This window comes from Hemiscyllium ocellatum (assembly GCF_020745735.1).
Source record: "Hemiscyllium ocellatum isolate sHemOce1 chromosome 27 unlocalized genomic scaffold, sHemOce1.pat.X.cur. SUPER_27_unloc_2, whole genome shotgun sequence".
NCBI lineage: Eukaryota > Metazoa > Chordata > Chondrichthyes > Orectolobiformes > Hemiscylliidae > Hemiscyllium > Hemiscyllium ocellatum.
Window position 1 is genome coordinate 148,734 of NW_026867487.1, and position 19,798 is coordinate 168,531.

Here is a 19,798-nt window from a genome sequence, read left to right on the forward strand (position 1 = left end):
GTGAGGCACATGAAATATGGAGAAGATTATTGCCATTTATAGCCAGAAAAGCCGTTTACACCTTTGATGGCTGGATGTAACCTGAATTCAAGATAATGTAAAACATGCAGAAACTAAAGTGTTATATAATTTGTCGAAGAAAATTCCTGCAGATGCTGCAATTGGAGTGAGAACAGCAAATGCTGTAGATCACACTGGTCAGACATCATCCATGGAGAGACAGCAAGCTAGATGACTCTTCAGCAGAGCTGCATGGACATTTTTTGACCCGTTGTGAACTCCAGCATTTGTCATTTTCAATACATTACAAAATTTGTGTTGATCGCCATCCCCATCCCTGTGGAAGACAATTTCTTGAAATCAGTCTCAAATGTGAACAGGTGTCTCAAGGGCACCCAGTCAAATGATGACTGAGAAGTGCATTTAATCCTTTTGCTGATCTTGAATTCTGGCATCAACACCACGAAAGTGAGGAACTGTAAAGAAAAACTAACTGAGGAATAACTAATTAGCGGCAGAGGGCCAACGTTTCAATAAAATTAAAGGCACATTGTTATATTTAATAACGTCTTCTGGAGTGCCATGTGCAGATTAAATAAAGATAAGAGATATTGAGTCTTCACGTTTCTTGCTCGTTAGTAATGATTTGGGGCAAACATTGTGTTGTAGGCTAACTCTGTTGGTCTCTACAGGTATTGAGGGACCAATGTGTACTTAACGCATTTCTGATATTCTTTTAAGTCCTATTTGCAGTAGTTTAGTGTTCTTTCTTTGCATCAATTTAAATGAGGCGTTTCAAGAGGAAAGAAAAAGCCAGAAACCGCCTCACAGTCATCACCATCAAAGCGAAGTGATGTAAAAGTGTAACAGTAATCTACAACTCCGACACATCGTGGAAAAAGAGTAAAGGTGCAGAGTTAGCTCAGTCGGGAAATGTGAGGCTCACCTTTCATTTGAAATTTTCTCCACGTTACAACGAGCATTACAACGATTAACTCAGAGATTAATAGGAATCCCAAAGTTAAGCAGATGACGACTGGTATGTAAATAGATGCACTTGCCTGTCCTTCAAGAAAAGATTACAGGAAGATTTAGCGGAGTTACCATCTGCTTTGTATGACTGTATTAAGTCCACACATCAGAAAATACTGACCTAACAGTTAAAATCGCGAAAATGCTATGACTATCAATGCCATTAGGCAGGAACTTTGCAACAAAAATATTAATGAAATAATCAATCATAAATACCAGCAGGTGGAGGCGAAGGAGATGTCATCAATAAATCGGGTCCTGTGGAAGACATGTACAAATATTCGTGAATTTGATATTTTATTGAGGAGGACAAATGCCAGCACTCAATTGAAAAATTAATGATGAGCGATTGGGGAAAAGTTCGCATCATGCTTACCAGAACAGATCACATTGGCAATTTCCTTGTGACTGCACTCGCTTTGCATTGGTTCCTGGGAGAGACAGTCGTATAGGGAGGATTCGCTTCCCTTACACTTCACATCATTCTGCCAGGTAACGCCTTTACCCTGAGAAACAGTGGGCCCTCCTCGGGCCGATACGGCAAAGCCACATCCCAGCTGTCTGCAGACAACATTGGCATCAGTTGTATCCCAGGAATCACCACACAACGTGCCCCAGCCTTTATCGCACAGGATTTCCACTCTCCCAGAACAGTTGCTGCTTCCTCCAACCAGGCTTACGTTGTGTTGCGAATCTGTGATAAAGAACTGGTTATTACTGAAAGCACGACAAAGCAGAAACGCCATTCCGAGAGTTGACACGTTCATGAGTACGCACCTGCATGCTGATGGCAAGAATTTGAATTGAGGGACTGCTCCTTTCTTGCATTGGTCTCTGTGAAGAGGAGGAACATGTTGACTCAATTGGAAATCAGTTTTTGAAATGACAACCGAAATTTGAGACTTGTTGTTTTACCTGAACAAACAACACCTGCATCTTCCCTGTGTTCGCAGTTGTGTTGACCCCACCGATTTCTCTTACATTGCCACAGGGTTGGCTCGTGTGACAGGCACTCCACGTCATCGAGCCAAATAGGTCCAGTTCCTGCTCCGAATAACTGAGTGTAATAATCAATGGACTGGAGAGCACCGCACTGCAACTGTTTACAAATCACTTCCCCATCGTGGAAATCCAGACTTTCGGAACACACCGTTCCCCAGGCCTCATCGTAGAACACTTCCACTCTCCCCTCACACCGATGCTTTCCATTCACCAGCCGCATCTCCTTGTGATCTGTTTTATAATAACAGACAGCCATATCGACAGATAGTTTATGACATCCGTACATAACAATGACTGTCCTCTAATATACAACTCAGGTGTCATAAATTAACATAGTACACGAGGAAACTTATTATACGTTTGGATGAAGTTCAAGACATGTAAGCTAGAAGCAAGGCAGAAGTTGCATTGTTCGTGGAATTTGAAAAGAGGCTTAACAATGTGCTAGTAGAATCTTGATACGATTCATTATGCAAAATTGTGGAGATAACTAATTGACAGTAAACCGAAGGTCTTTGGCTGAAGTAGATTATCAGATTACAGAAGAGGGGAAGTGATCTGCTGAAACTCGGACAGGTCTCGTGGCTATGTCATATTGCAGAAAAGAATTTGGATTTGCTAACCCATGCCAATTCCAAACATTCTGATTGGCAACAAATTATGGACTATGGTTACGTTTCAGGAAGATCACGAAAAAGACAAATACATCGTAATAAATGGGCAGGATGGGTGTTCAATGTGTTACGGATTTTCAGATTTAGATTACTTACAGTGTGGAAACAGGCCCTTCTGCCCAACAAATCCACACCGATCCGCCGAAGCGCAATGCACTCAGACCTATTCCCCTACATTTACCACATTCACCTAACACTACGGGCAATTTACCATCGCCAATTCACCTGCACATCTTTGGACTGTGGGAAGAATCTGGAGCTCACGGAGCAAACACACGCAGACACGGGGAGAATGTGCAAACTCCACACAGAGAGTCGCCTGAGGCGGGAACTGAATCCGGGTCTCTGGTGCTGTGACACAGCAATGCTAGCCACTGTGCAGCCCACTTGAAATCTGTTAAGTGTAATGTGGTGAAATCTGACAGAATTTAGGACGAGACCAGACACTCGTTGCAATAAGGAATCCTTCTGAGTTTTAGCCTCAGAGAGACCAAGAGAGACACAGAAGGGAATCACATTACCAGCGGTTGGGTACAACACTTGAGATCATAAGTAATAATCTTTTACATCTAAATACTTTCAGACATTCTGGAAAATATTCACTCCATCCACATTTGTGACCATGGCGCATCAATAACACATTTGAACCTTATGATGACGTACTAAATGGAGAACTATACGCATGGAAATACTGTATATTACTAGTAGAGTCAGAGAGTCACAGAGATGTGCAGCAATAGAAACAGACCTCTGGTCCAACTCGTCAAGGGCAACCTGTTATTCTCACCTAATCAAGTCCCATTTGCCAAAACTCCACCATATCCATCGAAAACTTTCCTATTCATATACCCATCCTGACGTTCTTTTTTTAAGTGCCTCCAACACTTCCTTTGGCAGCACATTTCATTCATGTATCTCCGTGAAATCGTTGTCCTCTGTGTTCCTTATATATCTTTCCCCATCACTCTAAACTGGACTCCCTAACCACAGGGAAAATCCCATCCATGCCCCTCATGGTTTTAAAAATCCTTTATAAGGTCACTCTTCATCCTCCAACGCTTCAGAGAAAGCAGTCGGAAGTTATTATTCCCCACTCTATCGTTCATTCTTTCAACTTTCGCAACATCCTTATTAATCTTTACTGAACTCTTTCAACTTTTACACATCCTGCCATAAGTAGGAGATATTAATTAAATGCAATATTCCAAACGTGGCCGAAACAATGTCATGTGCAGTCACAATATGGCTTCCCAACTGTTATAGTCAATGCACTGACCAAATGAAGGAATTCATACCAAACGTCTTCCTCTCTATCCTATCTACGTGTGACCTTTCTTTCAAGGAACTGTGAACCTACACTCTAAGGTTTCTTTGTTTCGCAACACTCGCCAGGATCTTACCACAAACCGTGTAATTCATGTCTGATTTGTTTTTCCAAAATACAGAACCTCACATTTATCTGAATTAAAATCTGCTGCCCATTGACAAATCTGATTAAGATCCCATTGTAATCTGAGGTAACTTACTCTGCTGTCCACTCAATTTTGGTGTCATCTGCAAACTTGCTAACTTTACCTCTTGTGAACATATCCAAAACATTTTTGTCATTGACACAAGGTAGTGCACACAACACTGATCCTTATGGCACATCGCTGTTCACAGGCCTCCAATTTGAAAAGCAACATTCTACCACAACCCTCTGTCTTCTACCTTCGAGCCAGTTCCGCATCCAAATGACTCGTTTTCCTTGTATTTTATGAGATCTAACCTGGCTAACCAACCACCCATGGGAAACCTTATCGAAAACCTTACAGAAATCGATAAAGATCACGTCTATCGCTTTGCCCTCTTCAATCCCCTTTATTACTTCTTCAACAAACTCAATCAATTTCGTGGGACATCAATTACCATGTACAAAGCCATGCTGACTATCCCTAATGAATTCTTGCCTTCCCAAATACGTGTAAATCCCGTTCCTCTGGATTCCCTCCAACATCTTGCCGACTACCAACATCAGGCTCACCGGTCTCTAGTTACCTGACTTTTCCTTACCACCTTTCTTAAATGGTGGCACCACGTTAACCAACCTCCAGTCTTCCAGCATCTCACCTGTGACTGTCAATGACATAAAATATCTCAGCAAGGGGTCCAGCAGTCACATCCCTAGCTTCTCACAGAGTTCTCAGGTGCACCTGATCAGGTCTTGGTGATTTCTCCACTTTTATGTTTCAAAACATTCAGTTTCTCCTCCACTGTAAAATGAACATTTTTCAAAATGTCACCATCCATTTCTCCACATTCTCTCTCTTCCATGTCCTTCTCCACAGTAAACACTGAAATCGGTGCAGCATAGGTATTCCATTGTTGTCTCTGCTGTAAATACTCCCTAATTCACTATACAATCCTTCATATGAAGCTTTGTTGATGTCATTGCATGCCACTAACAACATTGAGAGTGTCCTCACCTGAGCACATTATTCTTACGTCCTCTTTATGAGAACAGTCGTCTTGCTGACCGAATGGTGCTGAAGGACATTCCCAGAGAAATGATTCGTTTCCAGAACAGTTCACGTCTTTCAACCAAACTGGCCCTGTGCCCGGCCCGCAGGAGGAAGGAAGGGCCCTTTCCAGTGCACCTCCACAATCCAGTTGTTTACAAACCACTTCAGCGTCTCTCACATCCCAGGAGTCATCACAAACTGATCCCCATGTCCCTTTGTAGTAAATTTCCAATCGACCAGCACAACGGGTTCCTCCATCTGTCAGCCTTAACTGGATATGTTCTGTTGGACAATAACACAGATGATTATAATTTCAATACCCAGTCCCTTCTTCGTTCAATCCAGCATGGTATCCTGAATCAGGTAAAGCGAGCTGTATGTTTTCTTGTGAGATGGAATCAAACCCCGAAACAGAATGTCTGACATCATTAATATTTAATCAAGCCTTTATCTCTGAAGTATCTTCTCACCTGAACAGAGGATGCCAAAGCCACCGCTGTCAGTGACAGACGAGTTCAAAGTGTTGGAGATGTTGCAGTCCCGGAGCTGTGATTCCTGTCCATGACACTGGATGCTTTGCACCCACGGACGTTCATCACTCAACCCGTAGTTTGAAGAGTTCTGCGTTTCTAAGGCATAACCACATCCCAGCTGTCTGCACACAACATGAGCAGCATTCAGATCCCACACGGTGTCCTGCACTCTGCCCCAGCTTCCCTTGTAGTAAACCTCAACTTGGCCATCACAGCGGTTTCTCCCATTCACCAGTCTTGGTGACCAAATTTCATCTGAAACGTGAGATTAATTTAGAGCAGTCATTAAACTGCATAAGGTACATTCGAGAAATACCAATCATAGGAAAATTTATGATGTTAAAAAAATCATTGCTGATGGCGTCTCCAACAGTTTTGCAGAAAGTTGCAGTTATTGTCATCACCTTTCCTTCCCAAACAACTGGGAAAGGTCTGTAGAAGCAGGTCCTGTAAGTCTGAAGTGATGGGGAAATTAAATGGCCAGTGAAAGTTCCAGTGTGGTTGTTGGGAAGTCATGCAACGAAATTGAGAAGCAGGAAATTGAAATGCCCCCTGATTATTCCCAATAAATCACCGCAGACTGGCTATATTTTTGCCGCCAGAAACATTAGTGAGAATTCCACGTAATGCTCTCAATTCCTTTGTTTTTGTTATGTCTGTTCTGATGTTGCAAACTTCCCCCAAAATGCTGCAATGTGTCAGAGCATTTGTCGCTCGGATTCCCTCACCACCTCAGAAGCAGTCATAGAATGTTCTCGAGGAATCCAGTGAGTCTGGAAATATCTTTGGAGAGAGAGAGAGATTTGACGATTGAAGGATGGTCTAGATACATGCAAAGATGAAGATAATTGATTGTCGTCTCAGATGCTACTTGTGAAAGCTTAAGAATTTTGGAAAAAGTGTGGATTGAAACACATTAAGGTCGAAAAAGAACCACTGTGATACCTCAGAACATCATTGTGCCAAATAAAGCATGACACTTTGATTAATAAAACGATGCAATGTGAGGTTTAGAAAATTGTCATTTTTTTAACGTTTCGGAATGGCAGCTGATGGTGTTCAAAGTAAGTGAATAATCTCGGCATGAAATATATTCTAAGTAACGGTGATACGGAAACCAACATCAATTGACCAAAAAAACCCAACTGGACAATCATTTTCCTTCAGGGAGGACATCGGCCAGACTTACCAGACACACCCGAGCAGATGACGCTGGCGACATTTCCCTGGGAACAGTTGAACCTCTCCCCCTGTGAGATTAGACAGTCCCACAATCGTCTTGCATATCCACGGCAATTGTACTTTTCCATCCACAGTGTTCCGGCTCCCCTCCCAAATCGATCATCTCTGGGGATCGACCAGACAGTCCCACATTGAAGGTGTTCACAGACTACTCGGGCGGTTCGTGAGTCAAAGTAATCACCACATAGCGTTCCCCACTGCTCTCCATGCAGGACCTCCACTCTCCCAGAGCACCTGTTCTCTCCACCAACCAACCGGGGTCCATGGTTTCCTGTTTTGTAGTGAATAAAAATACAGATGTTTCCAAATTACTGTTATGCCAAGCACTGGTGCAAGATACAATCGAGAAAATAAACAGTACCATATCCATCACAGTTCAGTAGTTGGACATCACAGATACAATTTTTCAAATTTGCGTTTGCTTCATGAACCTGCATGGAACGGACACAGCAAAAGGATCTTCCTAAAACAGGGATTATGATGTATTACGGAGGTTCCTGAATAGTGTAGGCAGTCTATGGTTATGTCACGTCTGTGCTGCATTTGGTCACGTGTGCTCACGACCGGAGATTGCCATTCGGTATGATTCAGTGAAGGTTAAGTCACCACAGCTCCAATTATCATGTGGCTTCACTCTCTTTAGAGAGAGCAGACGGAGAGTGATTTAACCTGATGGTTAACATTCGACAAGTGAGGGGCGAGCAGAATAAGACATTCATGGCAACCTCAGACTGTGGGGTAATGCAACAGTGCTGTTGGTATCACGTGGCATCTCAACCCAGTCATTCAGCCAACTGAGCTGAGCAATGTCCGTGAGGAATGCTGCAGTACAGTGTGAATAGAATGGCAAAGGTATCAATGTTATTACTTTATGCAGACAATTCAATGAAAAGTTGTTAAAAGCATAACAAGAGAATTTGTTATATTGAGGTAATTGAGATATTTATAATGTTGAAAGGCGTTTTATGGAATCAGATGCAGAACATCTAGTTGACAAAACCTGACCAGTGCATCAGATGCTGGCTCTTATAGGCAACAGCCACAGTGTCGATATTTATTCTCCAATCGAGCCCACTGTCACCTTTTCTCAGAGTCTAGGTATATCATCCTAAACGTGTGTTCCCTTATGCTTCTTGTGTTACTTACTTTCACTTCAAACAATAAAACTCATTGGTGAAACGTAAGTAACTCAATTGTGTGAAAGCATCAGAAAATCAGGAAAAGGGCTCCTTGAAAATTATATGTCAATAACAAGCGATGGATTTGTGGTTTTTGCAAAATGGGGCATGGACGTTGCCAACTCTGCATTAAGATGCAAATTAACATTTTAAATGTCCCACAAATATCAATTATTTAATGACTGATTCGCGTTTGAAACATTCCAAAACTTTATGTTGGTTTGGTATCCTGCCAACATCATTGACGTTTACCCCAGATTCCTGCCCCTCAGGTGGTCCAACAGAATGTGACTTTCAGCCTACAGATATACTGTACAAAGTGATTCAGCCAGTCATGATACAAGCCATTGTTGTGTTCAAACCATTTCTTATTGGAGGTACCGATTTTAGTAGGGAATGCAAAGGATAGCAGAACGGATAGGCAAATGGCAGGTGGGACTTCATGCAAAGAATTATGAGATGGTATATTTTGGCAGCAGGGAAATGATGTGAAAAATATATTCAGTGGCTGTCAATTTTGCACTATGAGATTTTGCATAGGAAGAAGTGTCTCGGGCTTCAAAAGCTGGGATACTTGCTGCTTATACAATAAGAGTAGTGAGCAATGCACCTTAAAACTAAACTTGTAAATAGAGTTCAATAGTGCAGAAGCAGAGTCATTATGGTGATTGTTGCTCAGTTGTCTTTCAGCTGAAAGAAAAAGTATCCTGTATTATTATGTGCAACACATAATTCACAAAGTTCGTCATTGTCCTTGAGGAGGTGTAGTTGCACGATTCTCGAATAGGTAGCTATTGTCAACAAAGGCTTGTCGAACCACTTGTAGGTTTCGTTGAAGTAATGAAGGTGGCGCAAATGGACTCATGGGGAGTATGACTTGCTTGAACAAGGCAAGTGAAGAAAAAGAAATTAATCACGTTAGCTGATGGCCAGAAGGATGGTGGGCATCAATGATAAGATCTACGGCAAGAGGTGCAGTGTGCATTGGAATCATACTGTTTCGGACAACCAGGTAAAATCAATGACTGCAGATGCTGGAAACCAGGGTATAGATTAGAGTGGTACTGGAAAAGCACAGCAGGTCAGGCAGCATCCGAGGAGCAGGAAAATCGACGTTTCGGGCAAAAGCCCTTCATCAGGAATAGCAACTGAACACTGTTGTCAAAAACATATTGATATTAAGCAAAGTAAATTCAAACCAACGTGAAAGGCGATGCAATGAAAAGTATCGGCTTCAGACCCAATGTTCGGTTCAGAATACGATGGTGGAAAAAATGATCGTGATAGTACATGTCAGACAACGATGTATTGTGAACTGGAAATTCTTGCTGAATAATTTGTTGGAAAGAGTGGTGTTTAATTGTTTTAGAGAATTTGGAAACGTTCTTCAGTAACATTATTGGGGTCAGGAAGGCATACTGGCTTGACATGAATTTAGTTTTTCGATAGTTCAGGTAACATACTTAAGTTAACTTGTGCTTACCATTACCCTAATGACCTACTTTTAGACAATCCAGACAATTAAATATGCTGAGTGCAGACAGTTTGAAAATCTGAAGAAATCTCTTTTCCCATGCAAATGTATATATTTAAAAACATCTTCATTTCTGATTATTGTCCGCACATGTCACAACATTGCAATTAATGCTTGGCTACTTTGGAAACCTCAAGGATTAGTTTAAATTTGACACTCTAAGAGCAATGCCAGAAATCCTAGTGCCCTCACTTTCATCAACATTAAAGTGAAATGTTTGGTTTTTTTTCCCCCGTTAAGTCTGAACTCACCAGAACACGTCAGAGTTACATTGTTGTGCCCACTGCAATCGTGGTGAGTTGTTGAAGACCGAGGGCAATTCCCTAGTTGAGTCTCGTTGCCCGTACATCCAAAGACTTTTGAACCCATGAGTACAGTACTGCCTCCAGAATGAGCAGAGCTTGAAACAGACACGGCCACTCCACAATGAAGCTGCTCACAGACCACATTGGCGTTCTTCAAATCCCAGTCAAGACCACACACTGTTTTCCAGGTGTGATCGAACTGGACCTCCAGTCTGCCGAAGCATTGGGAATTTTGAGGTACTAGCATGACTTGCTCTGAAGCAAAAAAAATCACTGAATCATAACAGATCACAAGAACAACAACTGATATTATTGACCGACGAATATTCATTTGATTAATGAGAGATTCGCATGTGAAACATTCCACCTCACTGTATTGGTTTGGTGCCCTGTCGACATCATTAACGTTCACTCTCATATTCCTGACCCTCAGCTGGTCCAACAGAAGCGATTTTCAGCCCTCAGATAAACTATACAATGTGATTCTGCCAGCCAACACAATGTCGAATCTGATTATACATTGGGTTGTAAATGTGATAGTTCCAGCAATGCATCTCTCTCAATGTGGCCTCAAGTGACACCACTTTGGACACCTGACCTGCCCCTTCACCGGAGTGTAAACAGTAACAGGTACTCACCTCTCCCATTTCCTTCAAATATTCACACATTGTACAATGATACTGAATAAATCAGCGATTCGACTATTACAGCGTGAACAATTATCGGACAATTGCTGTCCTGTTATCATATCCCTTTCTTGTTTCAGACAGTGTCGGATTCTGATGCAACAACACTGAAAAAATATCTGATTTCTACCTGAACAGATGACACCAGCATCATTGGTATGTGGATTGGTGTAGTGATTCAATTCCCATGATTTGCAGTCCTCCAGAGCGTGCTCAGTGCCACTGCACCAAACATTCCCGGTCACAACGGGTCCAGATCCTGGTCCAAAGTGAGACCCAAGTGGGGCAGAGATCGCGGTCCCACAGTCCAGCTCGCGACAAACAACAGTAGCATCCCACAGGTCCCAGTTAGAACCAAACACAGTCCCCCACTTTCCCTTGTAGTGAATCTCCACTCGGCCAGCGCAAGGACTGCCCCCATTCTCAAGTCTCAGACTCACCGGTTCTGCAACATACAGAAATATAAATTAAGGTTTACAGTGTTTGCACAGTTCGGATTGACCTTTAACCATGCAATGGCTCTGAGGACCAGATAACAAGTATCTGTTATCCCTTGTCCTTCGAGATGGAAGTGGTCAGGCGTTTGGCAGGTGCTGACTGAGGAGCTTTGGTCAATCTTGTAGATGGTGCACATTGCTCCGAGTGACCAATGATGGTGGAGGGAGTGGGCGTGATGCTAGTGAAGTGGGCTACTTTTTCCTGGATGGTGTAGAGATTCTTGTGTATTGTTGAAGATGCACCCACGGGGTGGGTGTTCAGAAAAATGTATCAATTTCAGTAAACGTGAAAAGGGCGAGCGAGAAATGGTCTGCTTTCCATGATGCTCAGCAATGACTGGCGAGAAAACAACAAGAACTCGTCATGGAAATGTCAGAAAATGAAACGTGAATTTCACCAATCACAGCCAGAAATATTGTGGAATCTATGGTCACATGACACTGATATCTCTGTTCAATAATGGGTGAAATGTTTTAACTGTGTCTCCAATAGCAGCAATGCATTTGTAACTCTTCCCCATTCATTGTCTCTGTGTCTGAGAACAGCAATGTGAGTGAGAGATTACTGCTCACGCGCTTGTCTACAGAAATCCTGGATATGGAGACCTTTGGGAGTAATGCATGCCCCTTCCGTATTGAACTGATGTACCAGAAAAAAGTAATGTTCTTCCATATGATAATAACATCCAATTACCTGCGCTATTAGCCTGAGTGCCGACAGGTCTGCCTGAAACAAAGGAAAAAGAATGAAGTGTAAGGAAATAGTGCAACTCTTAGAAATAATTTCTATACATTCCAATCAAATCAGCGGAAGAATTGCCATCTGGAACTGTGAAGTTCTAATTTCAAGCAATACATATAAAACAGGAAATGTAATTTCTGCCCAAACATTTGGGGTAATTTATCTTCCTAAATGTAACTAATTTGTTTCCACGCTGTCACACACACAGCCAAGGCGAAAGTGAGGACTGCAGATGATGGAGATTAAAATCAAGATTAGAGTGGTGCTGGAAAAGCACAGCAGGTCAGGCAGCATCCGAGAAGCAGGAAAATCGATATTTCGGGCAGGAGCCCTTCATCAGGAAAGCCCTTCATTCCTGAAGGGAAACGTCGATTTTCCTGCTCCTCTGATGCTGCTTGACCTGCTGTGGTTTTCCAGCACTGTCCAATCCAAACTTTCTGCCAACCCGATCCACTTGGTCATTGGTGAGCCTCTTTGTGAATCATGTGATGGCAGTGTGTGCTGCTGACTTACTCAACATCGTTGTGATCCCCGTACAGAGCATTAATATTTCTCAGTGGCCCAAGCAAGGCGCTCTCATCAAAAGTTTGTGGGAGGTTACGATTTTTATTAGAGCAACAAGACTGAAATACACAATGATTCACAGTAAATAGTCAGCAAATTAATACAGTAAATGCGCTTTTTTCCAAGCGTTTTATGTGGCACCCTGAAGATTAAGTTTTATTCTGTTCCCCTGTCTACATGGCAGCAATACGTCTCAGTCATGAATAATGCATAATGATAATTCGCAATTTCCCCAACTCCAAGGCATGCAGTTTTACAATGGATCAATGCAGAGCAATATGTAACTATCTACAACCAATTTTGGTGATCGACCGAAAGCAACAAGGTTATTCTGTGCAAGGATCCGATTCTACTTCTTTGAACATAGTAATTAATTAATTACTCTTTCCTCTTTCCCCTCAAATTGTCACTTTGAGTAAGTATTACTCCCGTTGAATTGCACTGGGGACAGGATTGTGACGTAACTGCAATGGACTTTTTAAAAATTCAAGTGTTTACTGAGCTTGCACTGTTAATGATTTTCATTGATAATAACTTTGACTCCTATCACAAGTAAACACAGGCATGGAAACATCTTTAAAATTTAAATTAAGTTAAAATTTCTCTGATCGTGTGACAAACTTTGATGAATTTTAGCTTCCTGCAAATTCTTTCTCATGCAACTTTTTTTATATTCTATAAACCTCCAATGCCAAGTTATCCATCTCTAAATACTTTTATTTCTGCTTTTACGCATTTTGCCATCATGAGCCCTCTGTCAGATGTGTTCACATATGATCACTCAGTGCTGGATTTGATTCATCCAATCCCCGCTCTTTGGCTTGTCTAATAAACTGCATTCACCGAACTGACCCATCTTTTTATCCTTTTAAGTTGCTTGGGCAATTTCGCTTAAATTCAATGGTAAATATTTATTTTTAATCTGAATGTACTTCCTCGTGGACAATGAAGATCAAAGATCAATGTATTTGGAAAGGAAAGGACTGATTAAGGATCATCCACATGGCTTTGTGCGTGGGAAATCATGTCTCACAAACTTGACTGAGTGATTTGAAGACGTAACAAAGTGGATTGATGAGGGCAGAGCGTTAGATGTGATCTATGTGGACTTCAGTAAAGTGTCGACAAGGTTCCCCATGGGAGACTGGTTAGCAAGATTCGATCTCATGGGATAAAGGGAGAACTAGCCATTTGGATATAGAAGTGGCTCAAAGGTAGAAGACAAAGGGTGGTTGGGAGGGTTGTTTTTCAGACTGGAGGCCTGTGACCAGTGGAGTTCAACAAGGATCGGTTGAACTTTTTGTCATTTACATAAATGATTTGGATGCGAGTATAAGAGTTACAGTTAGTAAGTTTTCAGATGATACCAAAATTGAAGTTGTAGTGGACGGTGAAGAAAGTTACCTCAGATTATAACAGGATCTTGATCTGATGGGTCAATGGGCCGAGAAGTGGCAGATGGTGTTTCATTCAGATAAATGGGAAGTGCTGCATTTTGGGAAAGCAAATCTTAGCAGGACTTATACACTTAATGGTAGGGTCCTAGAGAGTGTTGCTGAACAAAGAGACCTTGGAGTGAAGATTCATAGCTCTTTGAAAGTGGAGTTGCAGGTAGATAGGATAGTGAAGAAAGTTTTTGGTATGTATTCTTTTATTGGTCAGAGTATTGACTACAGGAGTTGGGAGGTCATGTTGCGGTGGGACAGGACATTGGTTAGGCCACTGTTGGAATATTGCGTGCAATTCTGGTCTCCTTCCTATCGGAAAGATATTGTGAAACTTGAAAGGGTTCCGAAAATAAATTGCAAGGATGTTGCTGGGATTGGAGGATTTGAGCTACAGGGAGAGGCTGCACAGGCTGGGGCTGTTTTCCCTGGAGTGTTGGAGGCTGAGGGGTGACCTTATAGAGGTTTACAATATTATGGGGGCCATGGATAGGATAAATAGACAAAGTCTTTTCCCTGATGTGGGGGAGTCCAGAACTTGTGTTCATAGGTTTAGGGTGAGAGGGGAAAGATATAAAAAGGACGTTAGTGGTAACCTTTCACTCAGAGAGTGGTATGTGTATGGAATGAGCTGCCAGAGGAAGTTGTGGAGGCTGGTACAGTTGCAATATTTAAGAGGCATTTGTTTGGATGTATGAACAGGAAGGGTTTGGAGGGATATGGGTCGGGTGATGGCAGGTGGGACTAGGTTGGGTTGGGATATCTGGTCGGCATGGACGGGTTGGACGAAAGGGTCTGTTTCCATGCTGTACATCGCTATGACTATGACTCTAAGAAGCATTTTGTTGCTGGCTGACCCATGCACTGGGATACTGTCATTCTTCATCCAATGCACTTTCAACCTTTGACATTTCTCAGCTTGTACCTGTCCACTTCATTAAAGGACACGCCGGATCACCTGTTATCCCACATACTGCTGAATAATTTCTATGGTTGTAAGAATTTCAAACAATTGTGTTATACACTGTTGCACACAGAACATAATACTTAAAAATGCAAAACCCTTTTTGATTTAGTGGAAACAAACATAGGTGCGTGTTAATATGTGTTTTGTAACTCCCTGCACAATATTGCATAAGATAAGCTATTGACTTCAATATGATATATCAGACATTTGAGGATCCTCAGTTAGTGCGGAGTTTTGTAATAGAATGAATATATGTCAGATCAACGCCATTATTTTGAACTCAATATCCGATTATTGTCCTGTTACAAACTAAACTGAATGAAACAATTTTGTTTGCGTTTCTAGACTGTATATAATTACGGAATAATTCTACATGATTGACAGACATGAGCATTTGAACACTTTTTGAAAAATTGCGACCTCACATTAAAGCTAGTGTAACGTTTTGTCCGGAGGACATACATTTCAATGTGAAATGAGCTTAGAGTGGATGTAATCACTGGGTTCTAAACATTTCAGTCTGAAATACTTTATCCAAATTGCTGCCGACATCCAGCTGAACGAGTGTACCTAGCAAGGTGGCAAGTTCATTTCCATTCAGCTCCAGCCACACATGTGGACCAGGATTTTTTTTAAATGTACGATTTATTAAGATTTCAAAATGTGATCTCAGTTTGAATGAATTCTGTGTCATTCAATCAAATGAAATCGTGACAGAGGCTCTAAACAAACAACTTACTGACAGTGACAGGAATGCAGGCAGTTGTCACTTTTGAATTTGAACATGAAATAAATAATAATGTGTATATTAACTATTTTATTCACGTCTTGATTTGTATGATTTTCGTCATTGATTAATGATAAATCAGCATGCCGAATGGTTTCTGAATTATACCCAAGTACTGGAATGATTTCAGTAATGAAGACTTCAAGTCACAATAAATGAGAACAATTTGATTTGAATATTGCTTCCTAAAAGCGTTTCTCCCATTTCTTTTAAGCGTTTCTTATTGAGTAACTACATTTATAAAAGATTAATCGTGTATAAGGGAATCAGCTGTTCATAACTTCGGTATGAGGAGAATAATGGAATTGTTTATGTGACTTCAAAACTTGTATTTCATGCACTTCTACAACTGTTTAACAAAACAAATTAAACAACATAATGAATGAAGGTATTCACCATCATGTTATTTGTCACCTGATTCGAGAATTTTCGCATTACTGGATAAATAAATACTATATGAAACAAGTCAATTTGTCTATTCATTTCACTACTTAGAAAGATGGCAAAATACTCCACGAAATAAAATAACGTACAGGATACACAGACCCAGAGAAATTTTACTTCTCCAACAGATCTGCTAGCTTCCCTTTGTGGGCTTCTTCTCAGTTCCTTTTCTGTGAACTGAGAGGCCTATTTCTGGAATGCTCGTGTCCTGTGAAAGAGGGGACATGGTCAGCACCTTTAATCATTTTCATAATTCCAACGAAACACTCCTGGTCATGAAGGTTCAAGATGAAACTCAGAAACTTTTTTTTAACTGTTTTGAACAATTTCTCTTTCCATGACAAATTAGTCTTGCATCAGTCCCCAGTCAGGCCTCCAAATTCAGGGTTTCAAATTAAATAACCTCTAAGGATTTCATGATTTCTCTCTCTGCTTTGTAATTATTGCCTACTACGACAATATAAACCCCTTCACAAGAACACCAAAACAGCTAATTCACCAGAAGAAAGGAAACTTGCTCTGAAGGCTGGAAGTCTGAAGTAAAGAGAACGCTGAAGAAACCCAGGAGACCCGAACAGTGAATCAGATACTGTTTGAAAAATGCAATTGTCCCCATAGTAATCATTAACCTCCAAGTGAGCTCTGTCACCTTTCCACAGAACCTACATTTGTGCTCCCTTCCACTTCAGGCGTTTCTTTTTTGACACTTCAGCCAATTGCATTTATTGGAGCGAGGTAAGTAAATGCAAAACCGTCAGACAATCGGAAAAGGAAAGATTTATAAAACTCACATGACTTTCTAAGGATATCGATAACAAGCATCGTAACATTTCAATGTTATCTTTAGATACCAGACATTGGTGTGTTGAAACCACGGCAGCTACCAATTTTAGTTGGATATGCAAAGGACAGAAGAAGGATAGGCAAATGGCGGGTAGGATTTAAGGCAAAGAAAGGTGGCTGGTTACATTTTGGCAGCCTTGAAAGTCACCTGTAAGATATACTTCAAGTTTTTCATTTCTTCAATATCTACTTTTTGAATAAGTGCACTCAGACAGAAGCGCCAAGGGCTTCAAAAGCAGAAATGGTTGAAGTTGATAGAATGCCTATTAGAGAAATCAGCAATGCAACTTGAACTTAGAATTGTCAATGGAATAAATCCTCGCAGAAACGGAGACATTATTACGATTTTTATCCAGTTGTCCTAGGCTGATAGAAAAGCATTTTGCACAATTATATGCAACTCGTAATTCACAAAGTGTGTCATGGTCTTTGGAGAGGTGCAGATGAGTGATACTCGAACAGAAATATGAAAAGGCTTCTATTTTCGGCAAGGTTGCATTGGACTAGCTGTATTTGGCTTTTAAGCAGTAGCACAGGCGCAGACACAGTAACACGAGAATGTGACTTGCTCCATCATGGCGGGTGAAGAAAAATAATTCACCCCATAAACTGATCATTTGAAGAGTATGAGCATAAATGTAAAGGTTGGGGGAAGAAGTGTGTTGTGCATTGGAATGGCACTGAGTGGTTCGCTTCATCACACGGACACTATTATAAAATACACAGTGATATTCAGGCAAGGTAACTTGAAAACAACGTGAAAAGTGAGAGACTAAGAAAGATCACCTGAAGATGCATATTAGGTTCAGAATACAATGGTGGAACAAATGATCATGATGACCATGATGATAGCCATGACATATTGTGAGGTGACTTTTTTTTGCTGAAGAATTTGTGGGAAAGAGTGATGTTCAATAATTTCAAAACAGTTTAGAAACGTTATTCAAAATAGAAGATAAAACTAAACAAAACGCTGTCTTGACATAAATTTAATTGTCCGATATTCACTTCAATGTGTAGATATTCACTCGTGCTTATTATGATCAAATTGATCTACCTTTGGACAATCTAGACAATAACGTATGTTTACTGCAGACAGTTAACCAGCTTGAAGAAATGTTTTTCCAATACAAGTGCAAACATTTTGAAACATCTCAATTTCCAACAACTGCGGCTATATTTTACCACATTGTACTTAGCGATCATCACATTGGAAATAGCAAGGATTGGTTTAGATTTGACACTGTTAGACCAATTCAGAAATGCCATCGCTTCCACAAACATTAAAACCCTTTTTCATTCATTGATGCTGGACTCACCAGAACACATCACGGTGATATTGTTGTGTTCACTGCAATCCTGGTGAATTGCTGTAGACCGAGGGCACTTCCCCAGATGAGCCTCGTTGCCCATACATTGAATGACCTCAGTAGCCATGAGCACATCATCGCCTCCCGAATGAACAGAGCTTGACACAGATACGGCGACGCCACAATGAAGCTGTGCACAGACCACATTAGCGGTTTTCAAATCCCAGTCAAGGCCACACACTGTTTTCCAGGTGTCAACGAATTGGATCTCCAGTCTGCCAAAGCATTGGGAATTTCCAGGTACCAATCTCGGAAGGGTGTGGTCTGGAAAAAAATCACTAAATCACAACAAATTGCAACAACAATAATTGACAGTACTGACCGATGAACATTCAATTGTTTCATGATAGATTGGCACATTCGCTTATGAAACATTCAATCATTCAGTGTGTGTCTAGTGCCCTGTCGACTACGTTTATAGTCACCACCAGATTGTGGACTCTCAGCTGGTCTGAGAGAAAAGAAGTCTGTCAGACTGCAGATAAATGACACAATGTTATTCTGCCGGCAGGCACATTATCAAATTGCATTTGACATTGGGATGTTTATGTGATAGTTCTAGCAGTACAGCTCTCTCAATGAGGCTTCAAATGACATCACAATAGACACCTGTTCCTGCTGCTTCACCGGAGTGCAAACAGCAGCAGGTACTCATTTCTCACATTACTTTCAATTATTCAACACGTTATATAATGATACCGAATAAATCAGTGGTACTGATGTTGATAGTTGTTGAACAACTGCCGTTCTGATTTTTATTCCTTTCTGGATTCACACAGTGCCGCGTTGTGATACAAATACACCGAAAAAAACAGTCACTTTTTACCTGAACAGATGACACCAGCATCAGTGGAGTGTGACCACATGTACTGAGACCATCTCTCAGACTGACAGTCCCGCAGAGCGCGCTCAGTTCCATTGCACTTAACATTCCAGGTCACAATGGGTCCGGATCCTTCTCCAAAGTAAGAACCGCTTGGGGCAGAGACGGCAGTCCCACAGTCCAGCTCCCGACAAACGACAGAAGCATCCAGCAGGTCCCATTCTTTATCATACACAGTCCCCCACAGCCAAAAGTAGTAAATCCCCACTCGACCAGCACAAGGACTGCCCCCATTCTCAAGTCTGAGCCTCACTGTCTCTGTAAAATACAGGAATAGTAAATGAAGTTAACAACTTAGGAACATGAAAACTCTAATCACTACCCATATCCCCATTCACAATGCAATGGCTTGAGGGGATGGCGCACCCCCACTCTGCAACTCGGAAAACGAAGGGCATATGCTGAATGTGGAAGGGACGTTTAATTGAATGGTAATCACTCACAGGGAGGGAGGTTCAAAGCAATGTCTCCAAAGAAACAATTATTCTCAACAGGACAACGCGAGAATGTTTTTTTCTTATTCATTCAAGATACATGGACGTCATTTCTTGAGTCTCCATTTATCGCCC